This window comes from Neolamprologus multifasciatus, chromosome 3 (genome assembly GCF_963576455.1).
Source record: "Neolamprologus multifasciatus chromosome 3, fNeoMul1.2, whole genome shotgun sequence".
In the NCBI taxonomy this organism is placed as follows: Eukaryota; Metazoa; Chordata; class Actinopteri; order Cichliformes; family Cichlidae; genus Neolamprologus; species Neolamprologus multifasciatus.
Genome location: NC_140441.1, coordinates 44179082 through 44187381, shown reverse-complemented (window position 1 = coordinate 44187381; position 8300 = coordinate 44179082).

Below are 8300 nucleotides of genomic sequence, written 5' to 3'. Positions count from 1 at the left end.
TCCAAGTTATTCACATAATGAAAACCTATACTTTGTTTCGGGCGAGCTCCCCATTCAAATGCATGTAATCGTAAGAAACGCACTGGCTTGACGAAAAAAAGCGTTTTTGTACAACTTCATATAAATAGCTGTAACTTTGGATAGAAGACTCAGACACACATATTTATGGCTTTATCTAATAGACTTCTATATCCCCGTGCTGGGCACACAGGTTTTGAAGCTGTTTGAGCTAAGATTTCCAAGTTATTCACATAATGAAAACCTATACTTTGTTTCGGGCGAGCTCCCCATTCAAATGCATGTAATCGTAAGAAACGCACTGGCTTGACGAAAAAAAGCGTTTTTGTACAACTTCATATAAATAGCTGTAACTTTGGATAGAAGACTCAGACACACATATTTATGGCTTTATCTAATAGACTTCTATATCCCCGTGCTGGGCACACATGTTTTGAAGCTGTTTGAGCTAAGATTTCCAAGTTATTCACATAATGAAAACCTATACTTTGTTTCGGGCGAGCTCCCCATTCAAATGCATGTAATCGTAAGAAACGCACTGGCTTGACGAAAAAAAGCGTTTTTGTACAACTTCATATAAATAGCTGTAACTTTGGATAGAAGACTCAGACACACATATTTATGGCTTTATCTAATAGACTTCTATATCCCTGTGCTGGGCACACAGGTTTTGAAGCTGTTTGAGCTAAGATTTTCAAGTTATTCACATAATGAAAACCTATACTTTGTTTCGGGCGAGCTCCCCATTCAAATGCATGTAATCGTAAGAAACGCACTGGCTTGACGAAAAAAAGCGTTTTTGTACAACTTCATATAAATAGCTGTAACTTTTGATAGAAGACTCAGACACACATATTTATGGCTTTATCTAATACACTTCTATATCCCCGTGCTGGGCACACAGGTTTTGAAGCTGTTTGAGCTAAGATTTCCAAGTTATTCACATAATGAAAACCTATACTTTGTTTCGGGCGAGCTCCCCATTCAAATGCATGTAATCGTAAGAAACGCACTGGCTTGACGAAAAAAAGCGTTTTTGTACAACTTCATATAAATAGCTGTAACTTTTGATAGAAGACTCAGACACACATATTTATGGCTTTATCTAATAGACTTCTATATCCCCGTGCTGGGCACACAGGTTTTGAAGCTGTTTGAGCTAAGATTTCAAGTTATTCACATAATGAAAACCTATACTTTGTTTCGGGCGAGCTCCCCATTCAAATGCATGTAATCGTAAGAAACGCACTGGCTTGACGAAAAAAAGCGTTTTTGTACAACTTCATATAAATAGCTGTAACTTTGGATAGAAGACTCAGACACACATATTTATGGCTTTATCTAATACACTTCTTTATCCCCGTGCTGGGCACACAGGTTTTGAAGCTGTTTGAGCTAAGATTTCCAAGTTATTCACATAATGAAAACCTATACTTTGTTTCGGGCGAGCTCCCCATTCAAATGCATGTAATCGTAAGAAAAGCACTGGCTTGACGAAAAAAAGCGTTTTTGTACAACTTCATATAAATAGCTGTAACTTTGGATAGAAGAATCAGACACACATATTTATGGCTTTATCTAATAGACTTCTATATCCCCGTGCTGGGCACACAGGTTTTTAAGCTGTTTGAGCTAAGATTTTCAAGTTATTCACATAATGAAAACCTATACTTTCTTTCGGCCGAATTCCCCCATTCAAATGCATGTAATCGTAGGAAACGCACTGTCTTGACGAAATAAAGCGTTTTTGTACAACTTCATAAAAATAGCTGTAAGTGTTGATAGAAGAGTCAGACACACATATTTATTGCGTTATCTTATACAATTCAAGATCCCCGTGCTGGGCAAACAAGTTTTGAAGCTGTTTGAGCCAAGATTTTCAAGTTATTCACATAATGAAAACCTATACTTTGTTTCGGCAAAATTCCCCCATTCAAATGCATGTAATCGTAGGAAACGCACTGTCTTGACGAAATAAAGCGTTTTTGTACAACTTCATAAAAATAGCTGTAAGTCTTGATAGAAGAGTCAGACACACATATTTACGGCGTTATCTTATACAATTCAAGATCCCCGTGCTGGGCAAACAGATTTTGAAGCTGTTTGAGCCAAGATTTTCAAGTTATTCACATAATGAAAACCTATACTTTGTTTCGGGCGCATTCCCCCATTCAAATGCATGTAATCGTAGGAAACGCACTATCTTGACGAAATAAAGCGTTTTTGTACAACTTCATAAAAATAGCTGTAAGTTTTGATAGAAGAGTCAGACACACATATTTACGGCGTTGTCTTATACAATTCAATATCCCCGTGCTGGGCCAACAGGTTTTGAAGCTGTTTGAGCTAAGATTTTAAAGTTATTCACATAATGAAAACCTATGCTTTGTTCCGGCAAAATTCCCCCATTCAAATGCATGTAATCTTAGGAAACGCAGTCTTGACGAAATAAAGCGTTTTTGTACAACTTCATATAAATAGCTGTAAGTGTTGATAGAAGAAGCATACACACACATTTACGTTGTTATCTTATACAATTCAAGATCTCCGTGCTGGGCAAACAGATTTTGAAGCTGTTTGAGCCAAGATTTTCAAGTTATTCACATAATGAAAACCTATACTTTGTTTCGGCCGAATTCCCCCATTCAAATGCATGTAATCTTAGGAAACGCACTGTCTTGACGAAATAAAGCGTTTTTGTACAACTTCATAAAAATAGCTGTAAGTGTTGATAGAAGAGTCAGACACACATATTTATTGCGTTATCTTATACAATTCAAGATCCCCGTGCTGGGCAAACAGGTTTTGAAGCTGTTTGAGCCAAGATTTTCAAGTTATTCACATAATGAAAACCTATACTTTGTTTCGGCAAAATTCCCCCATTCAAATGCATGTAATCGTAGGAAACGCACTGTCTTGACGAAATAAAGCGTTTTTGTACAACTTCATAAAAATAGCTGTAAGTCTTGATAGAAGAGTCAGACACACATATTTACGGCGTTATCTTATACAATTCAAGATCCCCGTGCTGGGCAAACAGATTTTGAAGCTGTTTGAGCCAAGATTTTCAAGTTATTCACATAATGAAAACCTATACTTTGTTTCGGGCGCATTCCCCCATTCAAATGCATGTAATCGTAGGAAACGCACTGTCTTGACGAAATAAAGCGTTTTTGTACAACTTCATAAAAATAGCTGTAAGTTTTGATAGAAGAGTCAGACACACATATTTACGGCGTTGTCTTATACAATTCAATATCCCCGTGCTGGGCCAACAGGTTTTGAAGCTGTTTGAGCTAAGATTTTAAAGTTATTCACATAATGAAAACCTATGCTTTGTTCCGGCAAAATTCCCCCATTCAAATGCATGTAATCTTAGGAAACGCAGTCTTGACGAAATAAAGCGTTTTTGTACAACTTCATATAAATAGCTGTAAGTGTTGATAGAAGAAGCATACACACACATTTACGTTGTTATCTTATACAATTCAAGATCTCCGTGCTGGGCAAACAGATTTTGAAGCTGTTTGAGCCAAGATTTTCAAGTTATTCACATAATGAAAAAACCTATACTTTGTTTCGGCAAAATTCCCCCATTCAAATGCATGTAATCGTAGGACACGCACTGTCTTGACGAAATAAAGCGTTTTTGTACAACTTCATATAAATAGCTGTAAGTGTTGATAGAAGAAGCATACACACACATTTACGATGTTATCTTATACAATTCAAGATCCCCGTGCTGGGCAAACAGATTTTGAAGCTGTTTCAGCCAAGATTTTCAAGTTATTCACATAATGAAAACCTATACTTTGTTTCGGCAAAATTCCCCCATTCAAATGCATGTAATCTTAGGAAACGCACTGTCTTGACGAAATAAAGCGTTTTTGTACAACTTCATAAAAATAGCTGTAAGTGTTGATAGAAGAGTCAGACACACATATTTACGGCGTTATCTTATACAATTCAAGATCCCCGTGCGGGGCAAACAGGTTTTGAAGCTGTTTGAACTAAGATTTTCAAGTTATTCACATAATGAAAACCTATACTTTCTTTCGGCCGAATTCCCCCATTCAAATGCATGTAATCGTAGGAAACGCACTGTCTTGACGAAATAAAGCGTTTTTGTACAACTTCATAAAAATAGCTGTAAGTGTTGATAGAAGAGTCAGACACACATATTTATTGCGTTATCTTATACAATTCAAGATCCCCGTGCTGGGCAAACAGATTTTGAAGCTTTTTGAGCCAAGATTTTCAAGTTATTCACATAATGAAAACCTATACTTTGTTTCGGCCGCATTCCCCCATTCAAATGCATGTAATCTTAGGAAACGCACTGTCTTGACGAAATAAAGCGTTTTTGTACAACTTCATAAAAATAGCTGTAAGTCTTGATAGAAGAGTCAGACACACATATTTACGGCGTTGTCTTATACAATTCAATATCCCCGTGCTGGGCCAACAGGTTTTGAAGCTGTTTGAGCCAAGATTTTCAAGTTATTCACATAATGAAAACCTATACTTTGTTTCGGCAAAATTCCCCCATTCAAATGTATGTAATCTTAGGAAACGCACTGTCTTGACGAAATAAAGCGTTTTTGTACAACTTCATAAAAATAGCTGTAAGTGTTGATAGAAGAGTCAGACACACATATTTATTGCGTTATCTTATACAATTCAAGATCCCCGTGCTGGGCAAAAAGATTTTGAAGCTGTTTGAGCCAAGATTTTCAAGTTATTCACATAATGAAAACCTATACTTTCTTTCGGCAAAATTCCCCCATTCAAATGCATGTAATCGTAGGACACGCACTGTCTTGACGAAATAAAGCGTTTTTGTACAACTTCATATAAATAGCTGTAAGTCTTGATAGAAGAGTCAGACACACATATTTACGGCGTTATCTTATACAATTCAAGATCCCCGTGCTGGGCAAACAGATTTTGAAGCTGTTTCAGCCAAGATTTTCAAGTTATTCACATAATGAAAACCTATACTTTGTTTTGGGCGTATTCCCCCATTCAAATGCATGTAATCATAGGAAACGCACTGTCTTGACGAAATAAAGCGTTTTTGTACAACTTCATAAAAATAGCTGTAAGTCTTGATAGAAGAGTCAGACACACATATTTACGGCGTTATCTTATACAATTCAATATCCCCGTGCGGGGCAAAAAGGTTTTGAAGCTGTTTGAGCTAAGGTTTTCAAGTTATTCACATAATGAAAACCTATACTTTCTTTCGGCCGAATTCCCCCATTCAAATGCATGTAATCGTAGGAAACGCACTGTCTTGACGAAATAAAGCGTTTTTGTACAACTTCATAAAAAAAGCTGTAAGTCTTGATAGAAGAGTCAGACACACATATTTACGGCGTTATCTTATACAATTCAAGATCCCCGTGCTGGGCAAACAGGTTTTGAAGCTGTTTGAGCCAAGATTTTAAAGTTATTCACATAATGAAAACCTATACTTTGTTTTGGGCGTATTCCCCCATTCAAATGCATGTAATCGTAGGACATCGACTGTCTTGACGAAATAAAGCGTTTTTGTACAACTTCATATAAATAGCTGTAAGTCTTTATAGAAGAATCATACACACATATTTGTGGCTTTCTCTTATACAATTCAAGATCCCCGTGCAGGGCAAAAAGGTTTTGAAGCTGTTTGAGCCAAGATTTTCAAGTTATTCACATAATGAAAACCTATACTTTGTTTTGGGCGTATTCCCCCATTCAAATGCATGTAATCGTAGGACACGCACTGTCTTGACGAAATAAAGCGTTTTGTACAACTTCATAAAAATAGCTGTAAGTCTTGATAGAAGAAGCATACACACATATTTACGGCGTTATCTTATACAATTCAAAATCCCCGTGCTGGGCAAACAGGTTTTGAAGCTGTTTGAGCCAAGATTTTCAAGTTATTCACATAATGAAAACCTATACTTTGTTTTGGGCGTATTCCCCCATTCAAATGCATGTAATCGTAGGACACGCACTGTCTTGACGAAATAAAGCGTTTTGTACAACTTCATAAAAATAGCTGTAAGTCTTGATAGAAGAAGCATACACACATATTTACGGCGTTATCTTATACAATTCAAAATCCCCGTGCTGGGCAAACAGGTTTTGAAGCTGTTTGAGCCAAGATTTTCAAGTTATTCACATAATGAAAACTTATACTTTGTTTCGGGCGCATTCCCCCATTCAAATGCATGTAATCGTAGGAAACGCACTGTCTTGACGAAATAAAGCGTTTTTGTACAACTTCATAAAAATAGCTGTAAGTCTTGATAGAAGAGTCAGACACACATATTTACGGCGTTATCTTATACAATTCAAGATCCCCGTGCTGGGCAAACAGGTTTTGAAGCTGTTTGAGCCAGGATTTTCAAGTTATTCACATAATGAAAACCTATACTTTGTTTTGGGCGTATTCCCCCATTCAAATGCATGTAATCGTAGGAAACGGACTGTCTTGACGAAATAAAGCGTTTTTGTACAACTTCATATAAAGAGCTGTAACTTTTGATAGAAGCTGTAAGTTTTGATAGAAGAGTCAGACACACATATTTATTGCGTTATCTTATACAATTCAAGATCCCCGTGCTGGGCAAACAGGTTTTGAAGCTGTTTGAGCTAAGATTTTCAAGTTATTCACATAATGAAAACCTATACTTTGTTTCGGCCGAATTCCCCCATTCAAATGCATGTAATCGTAGGAAACGCACTGTCTTGACTAAATAAAGTGTTTTTGTACAACTTCATATAAAGAGTTGTAAGTCTTGATAGAAGAAGCATACACATATTTGTGGCTTTCTCTAATACAACTAAGATTCCCGTGCTGGGCAAACAGGTTTTGAAGCTGTTTGAGCTAAGATTTTCAAGTTATTCACATAATGAAAACCTATACTTTGTTTTGGGCGAATTCCCCCATTTAAATGTATGTAATCGTAGGAAACGCACTGTCTTGATGAAATAAAGCGTTTTTGTACAACTTCATATAAAGAGCTGTAAGTTTTGATAGAAGACTCAGACACACATATTTACGGCGTCATCTTTTAGAATTCAATATCCATCCCCGTGCGGGGCAAACAGGTTTTGAAGCTGTTTGAGCCAGGATTTTCAAGTTATTCACATAATGAAAACCTATACTTTGTTTCGGCCGAATTCCCCCCATTCCAATGCATGTAATCGTAGGAAACGCACTGTCTTGACTAAATTAAGGGTTTTTGTACAACTTCATATAAATAGCTGTAAGTCTTGATAGAAGAAGCATATACACATATTTGATGCTTTCTCTTATACAATTCAAGATCCCCGTGCTGGGAAAATAGGTTTTGAAGCTGTTTGAGCTAAGTTTTTAAAGTTATTCACATAATGAAAACCTATACTTTGTTTCGGCCGAATTCCCCCATTCAAATGCATGTAATCGTAGGAAACGCACTGTCTTGACAAAATAAAGCGTTTTTGTACAACTTCATATAAATAGCTGTAAGTTTTGATTGAAGACTCAGACACACATATTTACGGCGTTATCTTATAGAATTTGTTACGGATTCAAATATTGGGGATGGATACAAGAGGAAAACCAAAAATAACCACACTGGTCCAGCCGGGTCAAGTCAAACAATGATTTAATGAACACACGTGTGGTGATGGACACCATACAGCAGACAGCATCAGATCTCAAAATGGTGGAGCCTTGATCAAACTCTTAGCCTCTAGTGGCCCCCACCTAATCATAAAAGCCTAAACATTCACATTCTTTCTCACACAGCGCCTAAGCTACGACCTTGGCTCCCTGTTTATCTGCTCCTGCTGAGATGGGGCAGTATGCTCTGTTCTCTTCTAACCAGACAAATAAGGCGATGACCTTCTGTGAACAGTATTTTCTTATAACTCAGCAGTATAATGCATCATAAAACAAAATCATACATTCACAATAAATTAACAGTCTAATGTAATGCAAATCAGTTTACCAAATGTAATAGTTATCACCTTCTTCTAATTCAGGAGCATAATGCAAACTAAAACTACATAATAATTCACAATCTTTAATTAGGGGTCTAACATGGCATAAAATAATATTATAATCCGACAATTCCCCCTGATGAGCTCTTTAGACTTAAAGAGCTCACTTACACCCTGCAATCCAGTGTTGCTGGGTTCATTTCTTCTTACTCCTGAGGTCATCTCACATATGGTTCACCCAACAGGGGGACAAACCCCCTGTTGGGTGAACCATATGTGAGATGACCTCTGTGTTTGCGCAG